At 36.8% G+C, this 23,205-nt stretch overlaps 1 protein-coding gene and 1 pseudogene across 3 annotated transcripts in view; one reads left to right on the forward strand and one right to left on the reverse strand.

The window, feature by feature from the left end:
* Positions 1-23,205, forward strand: part of ZFYVE9 (zinc finger FYVE-type containing 9) — a 202,779-nt gene that overhangs the window by 90,469 nt on the left and 89,105 nt on the right. The gene's annotated exons all lie outside the window — the stretch shown is intronic.
* LOC106003916 lies at positions 3,973-4,534 on the reverse strand (annotated as a pseudogene).

Consider the following 23,205-nt stretch of genomic DNA (forward strand, 5'->3'; position numbering starts at 1 on the left):
TAAAATCTTAAAAAAAAAAAAAAGACATATTGGAAAATGATCCAGATTAATTTTTTTTTTTTTAAGATTTTATTTATTTGTGAGAGAGAGAGATACAGAGCGCAAGCACAGGCAGAGTGGCAGGCTAGAGGCAGAGAGAGAAGCAGGCTCCCTGCCGAGCAAGGAGCCCGATGTGGGACTCGATCCCAGGACGCTGGGATCATGACCTGAGCCGAAGGCAGCCGCTTAACCAACTGAGCCACCCAGGCGTCCCGATCCAGATTAATTTTTAATGTAGTTCTGACAAGTTTCCCCCTTACAGACACTTAGGATTATAGATATTTAACATAATGAGCATTTATAAATGTAATTATAAAATGTTAATTTGATATAGTTTTGTATTTATAGACTATATAAATATTTTATAAATTTATATAATTTATATAACATGTTTATGTATAGAATGAAAAATACAGTCAGTATCTAACTCTGCTTTTCTTATTTATCTATAAAAAATATTTATTTATTTATTTATTTGACAGAGATCACAAGTAGGCAGAGAGGCAGGCAGAGAGAGAGGAAGGGAAACAGGCTCCCTGCTGAGCAGAGAGCCCAACTCCGGCCTCGATCCCAGGACCTTGGGATCATGACCTGAGCCGAAGGCAGAGGCTTTAACCCACTGAGCCACCCAGGCGCCCTGCTTTTCTTTTTTTAAAGATTTTATTTCTTTATTTGACAGAGACACAGCGAGAGAAGGGCTCAGCAGGGAGCCTGATTTGGGCTCCATCCCAGTCCCCTGGGATCATGACTTGAGCGGAAGGCAGATGCTTAATGACTAAGCCACCCAGGAGCCCCCTAACTCTGCTTGTATTTTGACATTAATAATGTCAGGAGTAATTTTATATATAAAAGTGCATAACAGAACTATCGGGGCACCTGTGTGGCTCAGTCGTTTAACCGTCCCGCTCTTGGTTTTGTCTCAGGTGTTGATCTCATAGGTCATGGGATGGAGCCCCCGTGGGGCTGGCTATTGCTCAGTGGGGTGCCTGCCTGAACTGATTCTCTCCCTCTGGCCCTCCCCTCACTCATATATTCTCAGTCTCTCTCTCTCTCTCAGATAGGTAAATCTTTAAAAAAAAATATATATATATATATAATATTTTGTTATCTATGTTGTAATACCCAATTTTTAGTTTAATTAAGTGAAAATATACCTTGAAAATTAAAATATCATATTTAAAAGAACTTCAAATTTAAAACCAAGAATAAAACACATTTTTTAAACTAACTTTTTTAGAAGCTAACAATATTTTTATTCAGTAATATTACAGAATATAGCATTATGTTCACCTAAAATATTAGGGGAAGTTGTAATGTTTTCAGTGCTATCTGGGATAAAATAATATTATTTTGGAGTATGAAAAAATTTGATGGTGCTTATTTTTTAACCATAGGAAAATAATTTTCAGTACTATAACCTAAGATGACAAGATATGCAAAATCATGTCTGTCTGTGCTGTCAGTCTGTGTTATTTTATGCTTTGACTTTGGTCAAAGAATCTTGACTGAATTGAAGATTATTTTCAACTTCGTTTAAATAGAGGTTAGATAAATGTCATAATTTGTAAATGAAATTTGTAATTGTAAATGCCGTATATTTAAAAAAGGCAGCCCGGGTGCCTGGGTGGGTCAGTCGGTTGCTAAGCATCTGCCTTTGGCTCAGGTCCTGATCTCAGGGTTCTGGGATGGAGCTGCATCGGGCTCCCTGCTCAGTGGGAAGCCTGCTTCTCCCTCTCCCTCGCCACCTGCTTGTGTTCCCTCTCTTGCTGTGTGTCTCTCTCTCTGTCAAATAAATAAATAAAATCTTTAAAAATAAGTAAATAAATAAATAAAATTAAAAAGGTAGCCAGGTAAGAGAGTCTTTCCCTTGTCACCTTGTTACCTGCCAGTGTTCAAGTATATGTTGATCATTTAAAGCATGTAAGACCCTCATTATAATAGTGTCTCTCTGTATAATGCCATGAAATTGAATCACAGATGACAAAACAGCCTTCAGTTAAGATGTTTTTAATTTAGTAACTAATGCCTGTTGCATTAGTTATGACAAACTTGCCTGATACCAAATGTGATTTATATCATAATGTAATGTTTTAGCAGGACTCCAAGGGTATTTGTCAATATTGACTTCATTCAGGTATTATAAATATTTTGATCTTGAGAGCTCTAGAATGTGCCACGACCTTCCTCATCTCTACAAGGACAGAAGTACTGGAATACTATTCTTCTGTTCTTGTTTCCTTTTATTTCATATTGGATTGACTTCATTTTATTTTACCTATTTTGGAACTCAGGCATCGAGAATCATACTCCTCAGTTCATGGCGCCTTTTAAAAAAAAGAGTTATTTATTTATTTTAGAGGGAGAGGGAAAGGGCAGAGGGAGAACAAGAGTCCCAGGCAGGGTCCCTGCTGAATGTGGAGCTACCCAGGGCTCGATTTCATGACTGCCCAAGATCCTGACCTGGGGCCAAACCAGGAGTCAGACACCCAACTGACTACACCACCCAGGTGCCCCTTATGGTACACTTTTTTAAAAATTTCAATTCCGGTTAGTTAAAATACAGTGTATTTTAATATTACTTTAAAATAATATTTATGGGGCGCCTTCGGCTGGTTGGTTAAGCAGCTGCCTTCGGCTCAGGTAATGATCCCAGGGTCCTGGGATTGAGCCCCCCATTGGGCTCCTTGCTCAGCAGGGAGCCTGCTTCTCTTCCCTTTGCCTGCCTGCCTGCCACTCCCCCTGCTTGTGCTCTCTCTCTCTGTCAAATAAATAAATAAATAAATATTTGAAAAAATAATGTTTATGATGACAACCTCATGTCTACCTCTGAATATATCCATTTAAAAAACAACAGACTATTTTTTAGAGCAGAAAAACTGAACAGCAGGTATAGAGTTCCCATACCCCCCCATTTGACCCCATTATTAGCATCTTGCCAATTATGTGCTACATTTTTAAAAATTGATGAACCAATACAATATATTGTTATTAACTGAAGGTCTATAAAATAAATACATACTGTAGTTTACTTTAGATTCACTCTTTGTGTTAAAAAGTTCTGTGGGTTTTGATAAATGCATATTATGTATCCTATTATGGTATCCTATAGAATAATTATACTAACCTAAAAATCCTTTGTGCCCCGCCTTGTGCCTTCCTTCCTCCCACTTAACTGCTGAAGTCACTGATGTTTTTACTCTCCCTACAGTTATGTAACCTTTTCATACTGGCTTCTTTCACTTAGTAATATGCATTTAAGTTTCCTCCATGTCTTTTAAAAAAATGAGGTATAATTGAAATACATTATATTAGTATCAGGTGTGTAAGATAATGATTTGATATTTGCATATATTGTGAAATGATCACCCCAATAAATCTAGTTAATATATGTTACCACACATAGTTACAAAACTTTTTTTGTGATGAGAACTTTTAAGATTTACTTTCTGAGGGGTACCTCGTTGGCTCAGTGGGTGGAGTATGCAACTCTTGATCTTGGAGTCATTAATGTCAAGCCCTCACTGGGTATAGAGATCACTTGAAAATAATTTTTATTAAAAAAAGATTTACTCTCAGCAACTTTCAAATATGCAATACAGTACTATTAACTATAGTCACCATGATATACACTACATCTCCAGGACTTATTTTATAATGAGTTATAAAATAACCTTACCCAATTTTCCCAGCCCTCAATTCCCACCTCTGGCATCCACTAATCTGTTTTCTCTGTGAGCTTTATTTATTTATTTTTAAAAATAGTTTCTACATATAAGTGAGCTCATACAGTATTTGTCTTTCTCTAACATTTACTTAGCATAATGCCCTCAAGGTCCATCCTACTGTTGTAAATAACAAGATCCACCCCCCCTTTTTTTTTTTTTTTAAAAAAAAGCACTTGTTAACATTTAATGAACCTCCCCATATGTGGCTTCAAGCTGCTAGAATACAGGCAGCTGACACCCTTAACTTCTCTGTTCTTCTCCTGAAGAGTTTGGCCTGACAGGCTGTTTTGGGAGTTTTCCCTTTCACAAAACTTTTTGTAGTAGCCCAATCGCATCACATCAATGATAGGAGCAACTCCAGTCTTGTTTTTGGTGGCATTTACCTGTGTCTGCTCACTGACCAAGGTCCACAGTTTATCAAGGTTGACAGTTGGGCAGAAGCTCTGGTTTCTCTTTAAGTGGTAATGTCTCATACCGACTTTTCCAAAGTAACCTGGGTGATATTTTTCGAAGTATAATCCTAAGATCCTATGGTAATACAGGCCACCAGCATTATCCTGGCCTCCTGGGTGCTTCCGGTGCTTGTGGATGCCGCCGTGGCCATGGCTCACGTGGGCCCAAAGTTTCCGGGTCTTCCTCAGGCTAGAAGCATGTCAGCAGCCCAGATGGAAAAGAAGATTTCCCCCTTTTTTATGGGTGAATAAAATACCATTGTGTATATGTATACACAGTGTATACTGTATTTTCTTCACTTACCCATTAAGGGACATACAGGTTGTTACTGTATCTTGGCTATTGTAAATAATGCTGCAAAGAACTTGGGGGATACAGATAATGTTTTTGAATTAGTGTCTTCTTTCTTTTTTTTTTTTTTTTTTGGATGACTATCCAGAAACAGAATTGCTAGGTCATATGGTAGTTCTATTTTTAATTTTTAGAAGAACCTTCATACTGTTTTTCATAGTAGATGCTTCAATTTACATTCCCACTAATATTGCACAAGGGTTTTCTTTTCTCCATATCACTACCAACAGTTGTTAGCTCTTTTCTTTTTGATAGCCATTCTAACAGGTGTGCCATTGATGTCTCACTGTGGGTTTGATTTGCATTTCCCTGATGATTAGTGATGTTGAGCAGCTTTTTATGTACTTCTTGGCCATGTCTGTTCAGATCTTCTGCCCCCTTCTTTAATCAGATTTTTCTATTAAGTTGTATGAGTTCTTCATGTATTTTAAATATTAACCCTTAGCAGATATATGATTTGCAAGTATTTTCTCTCATTCCATAGGTTCCCTTTTCATTTTGTTGATGGTTTCCTCTACTGTGCAGAAGCTTTTTAGGTGATGTAGTCCTACTTGTTTATCTTTACGTTTATTTTCTTTGGTTTTGGTGTCAAAGAACTAAAAAACATCATTGCCAAAACCAGTGTCAGGGAACCTCCATGTCTTTTGTGACTTGATAGTTCATTTCTTCGTATTTATGAATATGTTATTGTATGGGTATACCACAGCTTGTTTATTCATTCAGCTGTTGAATGACATCTTCATTGCTTCTCATTTTTGGCAATTGTAAGTAAAGCTATTGTAAACATTCATGTGCAGGTTTTTGCGTGGACATAAGTTTTCACCTCATTTGTATAAAAACCTAGGAACATGATCGCTGGATCATATGGTAAGCTTATGTTTCTCTTGGTAAGAAACTGCCATAGTGTCTTCCAAAGTGGCTGTACCTTTTTGTATTCCCATCAGCAGTAAGTGAGAGTTCTTGCCCCACATCTTCACCTGCATTTGGTGTTGTCAGTTTTGGATTTTAACTATTCATATAGGTGTGTGGTAGTTTCTCATTTTTGTTTTAATTTGCAATTCTTTGCAATTCCCTAATGACATATGGTGAACATCCTTTCATATGCTTATTTGCTGTCTGTTTTTATTTGTTGAGGTGTCTTTTGTCCAGTTTTAATTGGGATGTTTTCTTATTATTGAATTTTAAAAGCTCCTTTTTTTTTTTAAAGATTTTATTTATTTATTTGACAGAGAGAGATCACAAGTAGGCAGAGAGGAAGGCAGAGAGAGAGAGAGAGGAGGAAGCAGGCTCGCTGCTGAGCAGAGAGCCCGATGCGGGACTCGATCCCAGAACCCTGAGATCATGACCTGAGCCAAAGGCAGAGGCTTTAACCCACTGAGCCACCCAGGCGCCCCAAAAGCTCTTTTTATATTTCATAAGTTACAAGGTTTTTTAAAAATCAGATATTTTGTACAGATATTTTCTTCTAGTCTATGTTCCTTTCATTCTTAGATGTATTCACTTTTAATTATTTTAAAAGTATCTCTGGGTATTTAACCAAACATTTTCTTAATTTTTTTCCTTTTTCTTTTCTTTCTTTCTTTTTTTTTTTTTTTTTAAAGTAACCTGTGTGCCCAACATGGGGCTTGAACTCATAACCCCAAGATCAAGAGTGTGTACCTACCAGTTAACTAGCCAGGCTGCCCCTTAACTAAACATTTTTAAAAATACATTTCTGTAGAATTTCTTTGTTGTTTCTTGATTATAAGTGTTAGAAATAATTTATTAACTTTACAATTATGATTTTATTTCTGTATTTTCTTATTTTTTGTCTCTCCAATTTGAGTCTAAAAACTCAGTGACGATAAGTATATTTTCTGCCTTGATTACTCCTGTATCCTTAGTCCTGGCACATAATGGTTGCTTACAGAATTTTTGTTGGATAAACAAACGAGTGAATACTGTCCCTTAATGCAGCAGTACATCTTTCCATGTAACACCTTGAGTCTTCAGATGATGGTGGCAAATTCAGAATATAATGGATGTAAGATCTTTGGAAAATATTTTAAATTAGTTGTATGTTTCTCTTATTTAAGGACGGTTTCAAACCAAAATGAGTTTATTTTCCTGATTTCATATTTACTTACCTATTGATGGGAAACAATAGATATGAGAGTAAGAAATGGATGCTTTAAATAGAATATTCCTCAGCAATTCAGTTTTCCTTTACTCTGCCTAAAAACCTGTCTTATAATTGACATTATGATCTGAACCATTCTAGCATGGTAAAACAGGAAAAACATTTGGATTAACCTTGGTTTCTAAAGAAGTTAGGGAAATATTGTACATTCACATTCTTCAAGAAGTTGGCCTTACCCATGTCATAGCACTTATCGCACAGTATTGTCTCTGTCCTTCTCAGTGTAATAAGGATCTTGAGAGTGATTCTGATTTATCTTTTGTCCCCAGCATCTAGCACAGTACCTGTCACCTACAAATTGCTCAATAAATGTTTGTTAGTGAATGAATAAGTGAATGCCAGATTATTAATTTACGTACACATTGAATGCTTGTTATTTATCTGTTACTGTGCTGGGTGCTGAGTTTATACGGATGGCATTGTGAACCCTTATGTAAAGATTAGTGGGAATGACCAAAAACAAACAAATGTATAATTGCCAATTGTGATGAGGGTTATGAAGGAAATTAATAAGGGAGGATAATATAAAAGATGGGGGGGGAGGCAGATCTGGGAAGGCCTCTGAGAAATGACATTTTAGATGACACATGGTAGTTGAGGAGTCAGCCATTCAAAGAGAAAATACTTCAGGAAGAGAGAACAGCTGGACTGAGCTAGGAAGGCACTTATACAAGAAAGTTAAAGGAATCCAGCATGGTATAGTAAGGCAAGAGTCGCATAAAAAGAACTTAGAGAGGATGCCAGGGACTAGATCATGTAGTATTCTGCAGGTCATGTGAGGAATGGGAAGCCATGGGAATGGATGAGCTTACCTAGGGAAGAATTTACAGAGTGAAGAGAAGGGGCCCACGGCTGAGCCACTGAAGTCAAGTGGAGGAGGACCTGGTACAAGTGACTGAGGAGGCACGGCCAGAGAGTTAGGCAGAAAACAAGGAAAATGTGGTGTCTGGAAGTCAAAAGAAGAATGTAGTTTGTCAAAGGAAAGGAGTTATCACCTAATATAAAGTACTTGACTAAAGAAGTCAAGAACATGTGGATAGGAAGAGGGACCAGACTCGGTACAGCAGCTATGGATACAGAAACCAGAACAGGTGGAAAATGGGGTATGAGCTGAAAATGGAGTAAGAAGTGAGGAGGTAGAGATGGTTTTTTTCAAGAAGTTCTGCTGTAAGGGAAAATAGAAAAAATTGGAGCACTTACTAGATGAAAATGGTTATAGATGAATTTTTAAGATTTTATTTGTCAGAGAGAGCGTGGGAGCACAAGCAGAGGGAGAAGCAGGCAGAGGAAGAAGCAGCTCTCTTCTGAGCAAGGGATTATGACCTGAGCCAAAGGCAGATGCTTAACTAACTGAGCCACCCAAGGCATCCCTATCGATGAATTTTTTAAAGAATGGGGGATACTATTATATTTATGTAGTGTAATGAATGAGCCTTTAGACAGGTTTTTTTTTTTTTTTTTTTTTTAAAGTGGGATTGATCACAGGAAGAGCAAAATCCTTGAGGAGGCCAAGGGATGGGATCTACACACATGTTGAGGATTTGACCTAAGGGAAAGGAAGAGAAGGTGGGGACTGACTGATAAAGGTAGGATTATGGATTTATTGGTGAGAGCATGAAGACATTTACATCTCCTTGGCTCATACGTCATATAGAAAATATAAACACTGAGAGAGGTAAAATAGGTGATGAAGTTTTCCGAGGGGCGAGATAGTTACCTTTGAGTAGGAAAGTAAAACCTAGTTAGATTGAAATTTTGATAGCCCTGTGAGACTGGGTATCAAATTTTCAGTCATTTTATACTAGTGCAGTCCTGACTTCATGGGATAAGGTATTTGTCTTTGGAGTCATTGTGAGCTTGTTATGTTATCTTTGTGATACAAGCAATTATTGGAGAAGCAAGAAAAGTTCTATAGGGCCAATCTATGGTGCCATCTCTCTATCCATTTCCATTTATTTTATTGATTCATTCAGCAAGGATTTACTTACTGTTTAGTGTTCTGTTTCAGCCAAAGGGATGAAAGAAAAAAGGAGAATGGCTACCCTATTAAAACAGACTGCTCGGGCGTCTGGGTGGCTCAGTGGGTTAAAGCCTCTTCCTTCTGCTCAGGTCGTGATCTCAGGGTCTTGGGATCGAGCCCCACATTGGGCTCTCTGCTTGGCAGGGAGCCTGCTTCTTCCTCTCTTTCTGCCTGCCTCTCCACCTACTTGTGATCTCTCTCTGTCAAATAAATAAAAAAAAGTCTTAAAAAAACCAGACTGCTCATGCTTCCATAGATGACAAAACTTAAATATATGAAATAAGTAATAAAACAGTTACAAAGCTGCACATGCTTTGTGGTGGGAAGCAGATAGACGATGATGACAGTGGTAGTAGTGGTGAGAATGAGATGCCTAATATTTATTGAATGTTGACTGTGAGCCAGGCACTTTCTAAATGCTATTTATATTATCCTATTTAATATACATAATACCTGTGAAGTAGCTAGGGTTATAGTCTACATTTTATAAAGGATGAAATAGGCCTACAGAAATTCAGTAACTTGTTCAGAATCACACAGCCAATAAGTGGAGTTAGGATTCAAACTTAGGCTCTTTGACATGTAGAACCTACACTACAAAGCAGTATGCAGTGGTTTCAGGGAAAAACAAACAAACAAACAAACAAACAAATGGGGAGTGATAAAATTGAGGTCCTTAACTTAGTAAAAGAGCCACTGTAGCAACACTTGGACTTAGGACTACAGAGCTCCTAAGCAGCCAGCTAAGAAGGAAACAGAAGCTAAGAAGGAAACAGAAGGTAGCTAAAGCTTTGGTATATACTCTGTAAGTTATTATCTACCTCTTAAGTCCATGTGAAGGGTTTATTACTCCTTCTTTTCAGTTGAAGAAACTGAGATAGTGGAACTGTCAGTGTTGGTTTTTTTTTTTTTAATATTTTTTTATTTTTTAATATTCATGTTATTTTTCTTTAAATATAGTTGACAGGATAAAAATGAAACAACTCAGTAGGTTTTATGTTGATTTTTATGTGGTTTTCTTAGCATTTCTTGAGGAATGCCTGTATTTATACCGTATTTTCTTTTTTTTTTTTTTTAAGATTTTATTTATTTATTTGAGAGAGGGACAGTGAGAGAGAGAGCATGAGCAAGGAGAAGGTCAGAGGGAGAAGCAGACTCTGCATGGAGCTGGGAGCCCGATGCAGGACTTGATCCCAGGACTCCGGGATCATGACCTGAGCCAAAGGCAGTTGTCCAACCAATTGAGCCACCCAGCCGTCCCTATACCGTATTTTCAAAGCAAATATATTTTTAAAAGAAAGTTGAAAAATATCTGGTACTTATTTTATTAGATGGCAGTTTCTTTTCTTTTCTTTCTTTTTTTTTTTTTAAAGATTTTATTTATTTACTTGACATCAGAGATCACAACTAGACAGAGAGGCAGAGGGAGAGAGGGCGGGGGGGAAGCGGTCTCCTCACCAAGCAGGGAGACTGATGCAGGGCTCAATCCCAGGACCGTGAGACCATGAAGGCAGAGGCTTAACCCACTGAGCCACCCAGGAGCGCCTTCATGGCAATTTCTTTTTTTTTTTTTTTTAAGATTTTATTTATTTATTTGACAGAGAGAGATCACAAGTAGGCATAGAGGCAGGCAGAGAGAGAGAGAGAGAGAGGAGGAAGCAGGCTCCCTGCTGAGCAGAGTGCCCGATGCGGGACTCGATCCCAGGTCCCTGAGATCATGACCTGAGCAGAAGGCAGCGGCTTAACCCACTGAGCCACCCAGGTATCCGGCAATTTCTTATTTAAAAAAAAGTTACATGTTAAATTACTCTCAGTTTACTTTTTAGTAACTTGAGTTAACAGTTTTGTTTAACAGTTGAGAATTGGGTAGTGAATACAGAATAATCTTCATAAGACAGAGTAAAAGGCACGTTAAGATAATGTTTATTTATAACTTCAGGGATCAATTTTCTCAAGGTTTGTTTTGTTCTCTGGTATTAAAAACATGACCACTGTTTGTGCCCCTTGGGAAGCAGAGAAGTAGTAATTTTTCACACTGAAAGTTTGTTGAAATGTATTAAGAGCACTTTAGAGCAAAAGAGACCAATATTTGGGGCGACTTGGTGACTCAGTGGATTAAAGCCTCTGCCTTCCACTCAGGTCATGATCCCAGGATCCTGGGATCAAGACCCAAATCGGGCTCTCTGCTCAGTGGGGATCCTGCTTCCCTTCTTCTCTCTCTGCCTTCCTCTCTGCCTACTTGTGATCTCTGTCTGTCAAATAAATAAATAAAATCTTAAAAAAAAAACAATATTTCTGAAAACCTAGATTCAGGATAACTTTATAGTCATTCGCTAGCTTCTTTATGATCTCAGGCAAGACACTTTGATCATCTGTAAGATAAAGGTGATAATACTTAGCTTGTACAATTATATAATAAAGATCTGCTGAATGAATTAATTATGAGTATTAGAAGTAATAAATATGTTACCTAGCACTATATGTAGTGGATTATCATTAAATGGTAACTTTTATTTTAATTATGTCTTTATGGAAAACTGCCTGTAGTTTCTTTATAAAGTGTTTTTTGTTGACTTATAGAGTTCCCTATAGATTCTGGATATCAATTCTCTGTCAGCTATCTGACTTGCAAATATTTTCTTTCATTTCATAAGTTACCTTTCTTACTCTGTTGATAGTGCCTCTTGATGCAACAAAGTTTTAAATTTGGGTGTTCAGCCTGTTTTCTTTTGTTGCCTGTGCTTTTTGTATCATATCCAAGGAATCATTGCCAAACCAAAAATCATGAAGCTATTCCCCTATATTTTCTTCTAAGAGTTTTATAGTTTTAGCACTTACATTTAGTTTTTTAATCCATTGTGAGTTAATTTTTGTATGTTGAGTCTAATTTCATTCTTTTGAATATGGATATCTAATTTGCCCAGCACCATTTATTCAAAACACTCTTCTTTGCCCATTGAACTGTCTTACACCCATGTCAAAATCATTTGACTTCATATATGTGAGAGTGTATTTCTAGGCTCACTTTAATTCCATGGTTCTTGATGTCTGTGTTTATACTCATATACTGTTTTGATTACTGTAGCTTTGTAGTATATTTTTAATCCATAAAGTGGGAATCTTCCAACTTTGTTTTTTGTCAAGATTATTTTAGCCACTTGGGATCCCTTGATATTCCATATTAATGTAAGGATTAATTTTTCTATTTCTGTGAAGATCATCATGGGGTTTAGATGGAGATAACATTGAATCTGTTTAGATAACTTTGGATAGGATAGATATCTTTTTAAAAAGATTTTATTTCTTTATATATTTTGAGAGAGAGTGAGTACACAAGCCAGTATGGGGAGGAGCAGAGGGGCAGGAGAAGGAGAGGGAGAGAATCTCCAGCAGGCTCCACGCTGAGTGCAAGCCCAGCTCCAGGCTGGATCTCACCACTTGAAGATCATGACCTGAACTGAAACCAAGAGTTAGTTGCTCAAGCAAATGAGTCACAAAGGCACCCTGGATAATATAGACATCTTAACAATAATGTCTTCCAATTCATGAATTGTCTTTTTACATATTTATATCTTTAATTTTTTTCAGCAATCTTTTATTATTTTCAGTGTACAATCCCTTACCTCCTTGGTTAAGTTAATTCCTAAGTATTCTTGATTCTATTATAAATGGAATCATTTTCCTAATTTCATTTTTGACTTATTCATTATTAGTGTACAGAAATACAACTGATTTTTGGGGGTTCCTGGGTGGCCCAGTCAGTTGAGCATTTGACTTGGTTTTGGATGGGATCGTTACCTCAGAGTGGTGAGATCAAGTCCCAAGTCTGGCTGCACTCAGCGGGGCGTCTGCTTGAGATTCTACACCCTCTCCCCTGCAGCTTCCACCCCCATGTGCTCTCTCTTTCTCAAGTAAATAAATAAATCTAAAAAAAAAAAAATTCGGGGCGCCTGGGTGGCTCAGTGGTTTAAAGCCTCTGCCTTCGGCTCAAGTCATGATCCCAGGGTCCTGGGACCGAGCCCCACATCGGGCTCTCTGCTCTGTGGGGAGTCTCCTTCCTCCTCTCTCTCTGCCTGCCTTCTGACTCCTTGTGATCTCTGTCAAATAAAGAAATAAAAATATTTTTAAAAAAATACAATAGGTTTTGTGTGTTTCCTTTATATCCTGCAAACTTGTTGAATTTATTAGTTTTTACAGTTTTGTATATGGAATCTTTAGTATTTTTTACATATAGGATTATGCCATGTGTAAACAGAGATAATTTTACTTATTAATTTCCAATTTGAATGCCTATTTGTTTTCCTTGCCTAATTGTTCTGGCTGAACTTCAAATACTAAGCTTGAATATAAGTGATAAAAGTGTACGTCCTTATCTTATTCCTATCTTAGAGGAAAAGCTTTTGGTCTTTCACTGTTACGTATGTTAGCTGTCAATTTTTTATATGGCCTTTGAGGTAATTTCTTTCTAAGTTTGTTGCATGTTTTTACCATGTAAAGGTGTTGAATTTTGTTAAATGTTTTTTCTGTATCAGTGATCATGTAGATTTTTTCTCCACTCTATTAATGTTGTGTCTTACATTGATTTTCCTATGTTGAACCATCCTTACATTCAAGGAATAAATCCCACTTGATCGTAATCCTTTTAATGTGCTGCTGAATTTGGTTTACTAGTATTTTATTGAGGATATTTTTTGCTTCAGTGTTCAGAAGGGATATTGGCTTATAGTTTTTTTGTAGTGCCTTTGTTTGGCTTTCTTGTCAGGGTAATGTCCTCACAGAAAGTTAGGGAAGGTTCTTTTCCTTTCAGTTTTTGGGAGGAGTTTGAGAAGGATTGGCCTTCTTTAAATGTTTGGTAAAATTTACCAATGAGGCCATTTTATTTAGAGCTTTTTTGTTGTTGTTGAGAGGTTTTTGATTATTGATTTAGTCTCCTTACTAGTTATAGATATATTTTGATTTTCTCTTTCTCCCTGATTCAGATATGGCAGGTTTTGTATTTTTAGGAATTTGTCCATTTCATCTAGGTTGGTCACAATTTTTTTCCAAAGATCTATTTATTTATTTTAGAGAGAAAGAGCACACAAGTTATCATTGTGGAGAGGGAAGGAGAGGGGTGAAGGGGGAAAGGGAGAGAATCTTAAGGAGACTTTGCACTGAGCCCAGCATAATCTCAGTCTCACAATGCTGAGATCACAACCTGAGTGGAAACTGGAGTTAGACACTTAGCCAACTCTGCCACCCAGGTGTCACGTCAATTTTTTTTAACTGATCTCTACACTTAACATGGTGCTCCCGAGAGTCCACGACCCTAAGATCCACGAGTTGCATGCTCTACCACCTGAGCCAGTCAGACACCCCAGTCACAATGTTTTTTTAAGCCAGAAGAAAATTACTTGAAAAACTCAGAGTAGGATATTGAGTCTTAAATGGCTTCCTTTGACAGAACAAATTAGAAGTTGGTTACAGAATGTCAAATGACAAAAGTGTCTTTTGTTAAAACCATCACATTTTCAGTATGTAAATGGGCAAAAGAGGTTTAAGTGGGTTAGTAGACAGTAGAGAAATATTTAAATTTATTAGTTATTATGAGGTAAAAATGAAAATTTCATATTTATACAGGGAACAATAGGAACTTGATAATACTCTATGCAGGTGATGTTAAGTTGAAATCACCATGTTTATATATTTAAAATACCATAAGTGTCAATTCTTGGAGCTAATAATTCCTTTTGGGGAAAATAATTCCTAATGAGCAAGAACTGTAAGGCAAAAAGATGTTCATTTTAGTGTTACTTTATTTATTTATTAAGCTCAAAGGGCTTTTTTTTGGTTTTAAGTAGGCTCCATAGTAGGCTCCATGCTATATGGAGCCCAGAATGGGGCTTGAAATCACAACTCTGAGATCAAGAACTGAGTTGAGTTCTTGGATATTTAACCAACTAAACTACCCAGACGTCCCTAGTGTTACTTTAAATAGCAAATACATTTAAAACAATTTCTGTCCAAAATTGGATAATGATAAATAAATGATATATACATCTGGATTGACCACTAAAAATAATTATAAGGCAGTTTGAAAAATGTCTATGATGATATATGTATAAAATAAAATGCAAACTCATAGTTATGCTTTGCTTATAATTATAAAAGTTGCTCTTGGTCAATAAAACATGTATATATAAAGTGAACACGTAAAATACAAAACAAGTAATTTTAATTGGAATTCTGGGTAATTGTTCTCATTTTCTTTTTGTTTTTAATTCTTAATAGTGGTTCTTAATATTGATTTGATTAAAAATAATTTGGGGGGCGCCTGGGTGGCTCAGTTGGTTAAAGCTTCTGCCTTCGGCTGGGGTCATAATCCCGGGGTCCTGGGATCGAGCCCTGAGTCGGGCTCTCTGCTTGGCAGGGAGCCTGCTTCCTCCTCTCCCTCTGCCTGCCTCTCTGCCTACTTGTCTATCAAATAAACAAATAAAATCTTTAAAAAATAATAATAATTTGGGATGGGGGTGTCTGGGTGGTTCAGTGGTTAGTCCTCTGCCTTTGGTTCAGGTCATGATCCCAGGGTTCTGGGATCAAGCCTCTTGTGGAGCTCCCTGCTCAGCAGAAAGCCTGATTCTCCCTCTCCGACTCCTCCTGTTTGTGTTCCCTCTCTTGCTGTCTCTCCCTCTGTCAAATAGGTAAATAAAATCTTAAAAAAAAAATTAACTATATGAGATAGTTTCAGAAAAAGCATATTTGAATCTGATTAGTTTCTAGATCTAGCAGTCAATTTATAGGAAATAGGAAGTTAGAGAAATACATTAAAAAATATCACCACAAGAAGGCAATCAATGAAATCCATATTGTGGGAAAGTACAAGACAAATGACTCAATTCTTTTGATAAAGTATTTTTGAAGGAGAACCTGTATAATAAGAGACTTGAGACATTCACTAATCATAGTATATGGACCTCTTTGATTTCTGCTTCAAGCATAATATTAAAAAGTTAAATAAAATAAAATGTAAAAGAATATAATAACAATGCAGCATTAAATGCATAAATTAGAAAAGAAAGAGCTAAAGTCAATTATCTAAGCTTCAACCTTGGGAAACTTAGAATGAGTGATGTTGATAATGGCAGAGACTAGGGCATGTGTTGGGGAGGGGTATATCGAGTGCCGTTTAATGTCTGCTTCATTTTGTTGTAAACCCAAAACTGCTCTAAAAAAGAGAGTCTAGGGGGCCTGGGTGGCTCTGTGGATTAAAGCCTCTGCCTTCAGCTCAGGTCATGATCCTGGGGTCCTGGGATCAAGGCTCTCATCGGGCTCTCTGCTCAGCTGGGAGCCTGCTTCCTCCTCTCTCTCTGCCTGCTTCTCTGCCTACTTGTGATCTCCGTCTGTGAAAAAAATAAATAAAATCTTAAAAAGAAAAAAAAAATAAAAAAGAGAGTCTATTAAGAAAAAAGACCATTAAAAAATGTTAACATTGTTCAGATAATTGATATTAAGAAATTGTTAATTTTAAGAAATCTTAATTTTAAGATAGTCCCTGTGTTTCAGAGATATATATTGAAATATTTAAAGATGATATATGAGATTTGTTCCAAAATGATTAAATGAGAGAGAAGTAGGTGAGGATTTGCTTTAGTAATTGTTTCATCTGGGCACTGACACTTAGGCGTTTTTTTATACTGTTATGTCTATTTTTATATGATTGAAAATTTCTGTAATAATAAGTTTTAAAAATGCAGAATAGCCAAAATATGGCTTTAAAAAAAGGGACATGGGGGCGCCTGGGTGGCTCAGTGGGTTAAGCCGCTGCCTTCGGCTCAGGTCGTGATCTCAGAGTCCTGGGATCGAGTCCCGCATTGGGCTCTCTGCTCAGCAGAGAGCCTGCTTCCCTCTCTCTCTCTCTGCCTGCCTCTCCATCTACTTGTGATTTCTCTCTGTCAAATAAATAAATAAAATCTTTAAAAAAAAAAAAAAAGGACATGTTTTAATTGCTTGCCTTTTACAAATTAGCACTTTTTAACCTACACATAAAACTTAAAACGCAATGTGGTTATTTAAAAAATAATAACAGAACATAAAAATTAATTTATAGCATCTTAGAGGAAACCAGTCTGGTAACTTCAAATAAGTTTAAGGTTTTATGTGGAATTTGTTTTCTTATAATTCTGTTGTTGTATCTGTCTTCCTGTGTAACGTGGATTAGAAATAAAATTGCAGGGTCGAATTAGAGACCTTTATAAAAGACCTTCCTGTGGTATACTCCTAAAATGACTAATAATTATTTTTGTTTTCAGTTAATAACAGTCAAGTTGGAACAGGTGTTTGGATAGAGGCAGAATTGGAATCAGAACTGCTTTAGCTCTTGCTGCATTGATTTTGGTATTTGCTAATAGCCCAGGGTAAAGTACTCTTCTGCACTTAAGAATTTTTACAAGTTGGGGGCACCTGGGTGGCTCAGTGGGTTAAAGCCTCTGCCTTCAGCTCAGGTCATGATCCCAGGGTCCTGGGATCGAGCCCCACATCGGGCTCTCTGCTCATCAGGGAGCCTGCTTCCTCCTCTCTCTCTGCCTGCCTCTAAACCTACTTGTGATCTCTGCCTGTCAAATAAATAAATAAAATCTTTAAAAAAAAAAAAAGAATTCTTTAAAAAAAAAAGAATTTTTACAAGTTGTTGTTATTGTCATTTGTCTTTGTGAATAGCTGGATATTGGTCATTTACAAGCACTTTCCTGTGTTTGTTCTTGAAAGGCAGTTATTTTTTGTCATAATTACAGTACTTTTTTAAAGACCTGGGATATCAGTTTTTCCACTCTTATTCTAAATTGGGAAGAAATAAGTGAACATTTGCTGATTTGAATTTTCAAGAGTTTTCAAAGGCTAAGTGTTATGCACACAGTAAGGGGGCATAAATAGGCACACATGGTACTTGAGTATAAAACTTGTTTATCTGGGGCACCTAGGTGACTCAGTGGATTAAGCCTCTGCCTTCAAATCAGGTTGTGGTCTCAGGGTCCTGGAATCGAACCCCGCATCGGGGTCTCTGCTCAGCAGGGAGCCTGCTTCCCTCCCTTCTCTCTCTGCCTGCCTCTGCCTATTTGTGATCTCTCTCTCTCTCTCTGTTAAATAAATAAATAAAATTTTTTAAAAAACCTTACCAATTTGGCAGTAGGATTTGTTATGTAGAAAGCCATGAATGGGAAGTTTTGAAAGGAAAGAAAAGGGAAATAAGAAAGGCGTTATTCACTCAGTTCCTACTGTGTACTACATTTTCCGTGTATTATCTCATTTAATCCTCATGAAAGCCATAGAAGGAGAATATTAACATTTAATTTTTACATATGAGGAAAAACTGAAGGTTGCAGAGTTTAAATTACTCCCACAAACTCATTTGGCCAGTGAATGATAAAGTTGAGAATGAATCCAGAAATGCCACAGTAAAGAAAATTACATGTAAACACACAAATGGTTAGAAATAAACAGATACCTTATGATCTCTCTTATATGTGGAATCTAAAAATAAAACAAAAACAAAAACCTCCCAAGCCCTAGGCTCATAGAGGGAGGGAGGTAATAAGGGTAGGAGTCAGGTAGAATGGCAAAATAGGTGAAGGGAGTCAAAAGGTACCGACTTCCAGTTATAAAACAAGTAAGTCATAGAGGTGTGATGCACAGCATAGCAACTGTAGTTAATAATACTTCATTGCATATTTAAAGTTTGCTAAGAGAGTGAATCTTAAAAGTTGTCATAGTGAAAAATTCTGTAACTGTGTATGATGGCATATATTAACTAGACTTTATTCTGGTGATCTTTTTGCAGTATATATAAATACTGAATCATTATGTTGTACACCTGCAACTAATATAATGTGTCTCAGCTATACCTCAATTAAAATATCATTAAACTCTGCATTACAAAGAATAAGCCTTAGTATATGTAAACAACAAAACAAAGGAACTGACCTCAGTTAAAAAAAAAACAAAAACACACAAATGGAACATTTTAACCAGTACTTAGCGAGAACATTGAATATAATATGTATTATAAATCATCATAATTTGTCTTTTTACAAAGACAAATGTGCTGTGATATAGGCCTTCCCAGATAAGTCCACATTAATGCTTCTCTGCTCATATATTCGTGTGTGCAATAATTTTAGTAATCAAGTAAGCAGTAAGCATTTAAGTCCCTGTTTTATTTCAGGCATTGTGATATCAGTATTGAAATACTTTAGTTCTTTACTTCATGAAGTTTATACCCTAGCTTGGGAAAATGGAGAATAAGTTAAATAAATATAATAGATTGTAGTAGATTTTGTTAGTTCTGATAATAAAAGTATATGGTGTGATATTTTGGTGGTATAATAAGTTTGTATGTGCAAATATGTAATTCTTTATTTCTAGAACTGACTTTTTGACTCTCTAGTTCAGAGAACCAGGGAAGGTACTTAGATGACATTTGTAATGGGAGGGTGGGATGTTCTTGTTTGTCACAGTGACTGGGGTTGCTACTGGTGTTTAGTAATCTGGGACCTGGGCTGCTAAACAGTGAGGAATTGGCTGCCCCAAATGCCAAGAATGCCCTTGTTGAAAACTGACTAACCTGATTCATGGCAGACAACTTGATCTTGGCCTTGTCAGGCAACTTTAGTATTGTCCAGTAATTTTAAATCCAAGATTATTAACCTGTTCTCAGTTGGTTCCAGTCTCTTAGATTCTGCCTATCTATTCCATGGTACTAATTCTTATAACCCGAGGAACTATTACATGATAGTTTTTGTCTTTTTGAGAATGAGAGCTAGCATTTCTGGGTCAGTCTTCTATTTCATGTTGTAGTACACCATCTGTGTCAGTCAGAGGCACTGTCCTGTGTGGTTTTGTGGTGTATGTTACATTTGATCCCATGTAGTCTCTGGCTTGGGTGCATACCTTTGCCTGACTACCATTTTCTTGCCATTGTAAGTAGTTTCTTGGTTAAGTCATCCACTTTTCTAACTAACTTTGTTGCTCTAATTTCCTTGGAGACAAAAGATCCTCCTCCACACTATTGTTAGGCTCATCATATATTGGGAAGGATAGGTGGTCCTAGGTCCTTCTGTTCAGCTGCATAATGCTGCCCCCCTAGCTTGCTTTTACAAAAGGATATCTTTTTTTTTTCCCCCATTCTTACATGAGGATTTTTTTCTTTTTTTTTTTTAACCAAAACCAAGTCCTTTACTGTATCTCGGAAAGTTCTCAACTATATTTGTTTACCAGGCCTGTCATAATAAAGTAGCACTAGGGGCACCTAGATGGCTTGGTCAGTTGAGCCTCCAACTCTTGATTTCGACTTAGATCATGATCTCAGGGTGGTGAGATCAACCCCTGGGTTGGTCTCCAGGCCAGCAGAGTCTGCTTGTCCCTATCCCTCTGCTCCTCCCCCAACCAATGGAAATTTATTGTGTCACAGTGCCAGAGGTTAGAAGTCTGAGACGGAGGTGGTAATAGGATTCGTTCCTTGTGAGGATTGTGAGGGAAGGATCTATTCCATGTCTTTCTCCTAGGCTTGTAGATGGCCCTCTTTATGTTCACATCCTATTCTCCACATATTGTGTCCATATTTCCCCTTTTATAGGGTCACCATTTATATTGTGTTAGGAACTCACCTTAATGACCTCATTTTCATTTGATTACCTCTATAAAGACCCTATTTCCAAATGAGTCACATTCTGAAGTATTGAGGGTTAAGACTTCAATATATGTGTTTGGGGTAGTGACGATTTAACCCGTAACACCCAACTAATCCTTTTAATTCTCTTTCCTCTTAGAATACAGAAAAGGCTCTACTCAAAATAAAATTTAAATATCCCAGTCCAACACCAAAAAAATAATGTAAAGTAAATAGAAGGGGGGGAAAAGCCCTATTTCTGTCCAATTCTTATCCTCCAACTTGATTATTTTTGCTTTTTCGTATGAGTAACTACATAGAGAACTATTTCATTCTTTTTATAGGCTAACAGTATTCCATTTAATGGTTATAGCAGTTTAATTAACCATTCCTCTACTGATGAACATTTTTGTTGTTTACAACTTTGGACTATTATGAACTATACAGGGCGAATTCTTGTATACATCTCATTGCACTTTTTTTTTTTTTTTTTGTATGATAAATCTTTCAAATTGCATGTGCCAAGGGCACCTGTATGGTTCGGTCAGTTAAACATTTGACTCTTGATTTTGGATCAGGTTGTGATCTTGGGGACATTGGATTGAGCCCCACTTTGGGCTTTGTGCTGGGTGTGGAACCTGCTTGAGATTCTCTCTCTCCCTTTACCCCTCCCCCTTCTAAAATGAAAATAAAAAAAGAATAAAATTTTTTAAAATTGCATGTGCTAAGTCAAAGGGAGAGAACATTTAAAATTTTAAAGATACTGGTTAATTAATCCACCAATTTATAGTACCACCAGGGGGATATGAGAGAAAGTTCCTCTTTTTTTTTTTTAAGATTTTATTTATTTATTTGACAGAGATCACAAGTAGGCAGAGAGGCAAGCAGAGAGAGAGAGGGGAAGAAGCAGGCTCCCTGCTAAGCAGAGAGCCCAATGCAGGGCTCGATCCCTAGACCATGGGATCATGACTGGATCTGAAGGCAGAGGCTTCAGCTCTGCCTGAGCCAACCAGGCGCCCCAAAAGTTCCTTTTCTCTATACCCTATACTTTTCTCTATACCACCATTGGATAATACCAGTTTCTTAAAAATATTAGAAAAAGAGTATCTCATTCTTCTAATTTTTATTTTGTCACAAGTGATACTTAGTATATCTTTGGTTAGTCATTTTATTTATATTTCGGTAAATTTTTCTGTAAATTCACTTGTGTGAATTCTTCTTTAGAAGCATTCGTAGCATTGTATTTTTCTTAATAGTTCATTGAAGCTTTTTATATGTTATGAATCTTAGCCCTTTGTTCATTATATAAAACTCAAATATTTTATCTAGTCTATTTTATTCTTTTTTGATGTTACTATAAATGGAATTTTGTAATTTCCTTTTCAGATTGTTCATTTTTAAAAGACTTTATTTATTTATTTGACACAGAGAGAATGAGATTACAAGTAGGCAGAGCAGCAGGCAGAGAGAGAGGGGGAAGGAGGCTCCCTGCTGAGCAGAGAGCCGATGTGGGGCTCCATCCCAGGACCCTGGGATCATGTCCTGAGCCAAAGGCAGAGGCTTTAAACCCACTGAGCCACCCAGCCACCCCTGCCATCTTTTTTTAAAGTAGAAGTATAGTTAATATACAGAGTTATATTTTCATCTATACACCATAATGATTGAACAGTTCTATACATAACTCTTAAAGACCATATTCCCTATGCTCTACTTTTTAATTCTGTGACTTATTTTATAACTAAAAGTTTGTACCTCATAGTCCTCTTTATCTAACCCAGCCGCCCACTCACCTCCCCTCTGACAACCACCAGTTCTCTGTATTTATCTTTCTTTTTGTTTGTCTCTTTGTTTCTTTGTTCATTTGTCTTCTTTCTTAGATTCCATACCTGAGTGAAATCATATGGTATTTGTCTTGTCTGGGCTCATCTTATTCAATGCCTCTTTTAACCTAAGGGCCTCTAGCCACATTAACTATTTTTAGTTTCTTAATGGAGACATGCTTTCTTCCCCTAATGGGACCTGTGCACTCACTGTTTCCTCTTAGTATTATCTCTCTCCTGTTACCATTTTACGCATAAAAAACTTTTATCTCAGATTTTCTCTCTCTCATTTCCTAAATAAAACCTCCCTTGACTCTGCCAGTCAAGGTAGGCCTAGATTACATCTTATTTTATCATGTATTTCTTTTGAAGCAAGTAATTTTATATTCACTTGTGTAATTATTTAATTTCAGATTATAACCTCTGTAGACTGATATGACTATGAATTTCTATTCATAGAAATAGACTTCATAGACTATGAAGGCAAAGGTCATACCTATTTTGTTCACTGCTATATCTAGTAGGGTAGCCTGCTGCGCTGCTAGCACATAGTTGGAGCTCAGACATTTGTAGCATGAATGAGTGAGTGATAGCTTCTTCGTTTTATGTCTTGAGTAGAAAGGTTATTTCAGGATTCATATGATTAGATTCACTGTTTAGAAAGTTCTGTCATTTATTGTGTGAAAGATGAATTAGGCATATCTAAAAGTTAGGAAGACAGATAATTGATTATGATTATCTTCTTAACCTCAAATAATATAACCCTAAATAAAGGCAGTGGCGTTATTGATGGAGGGGAGGAGGTGATATTTTGGAAGAATCATTTAAGAGTGCTGTGAAGTGTGTAAACCTGGTGATTCACAGACCTGTACCCCTGGGGATAAAATATATGTTTATAAAAAATAAAAAATTAAAAAAAAAAAAAAAAAAAAAAAAAAAAAAAGAGTGAGAACCAGCAGGACTTAGCCACTGACTAAGTC

Source organism: Mustela putorius, unplaced genomic scaffold (genome assembly GCF_011764305.1).
Source record: "Mustela putorius furo isolate JIRA1106 unplaced genomic scaffold, ASM1176430v1.1 tig00003853_pilon_pilon_pilon, whole genome shotgun sequence".
NCBI classification, from domain to species: domain Eukaryota; kingdom Metazoa; phylum Chordata; class Mammalia; order Carnivora; family Mustelidae; genus Mustela; species Mustela putorius.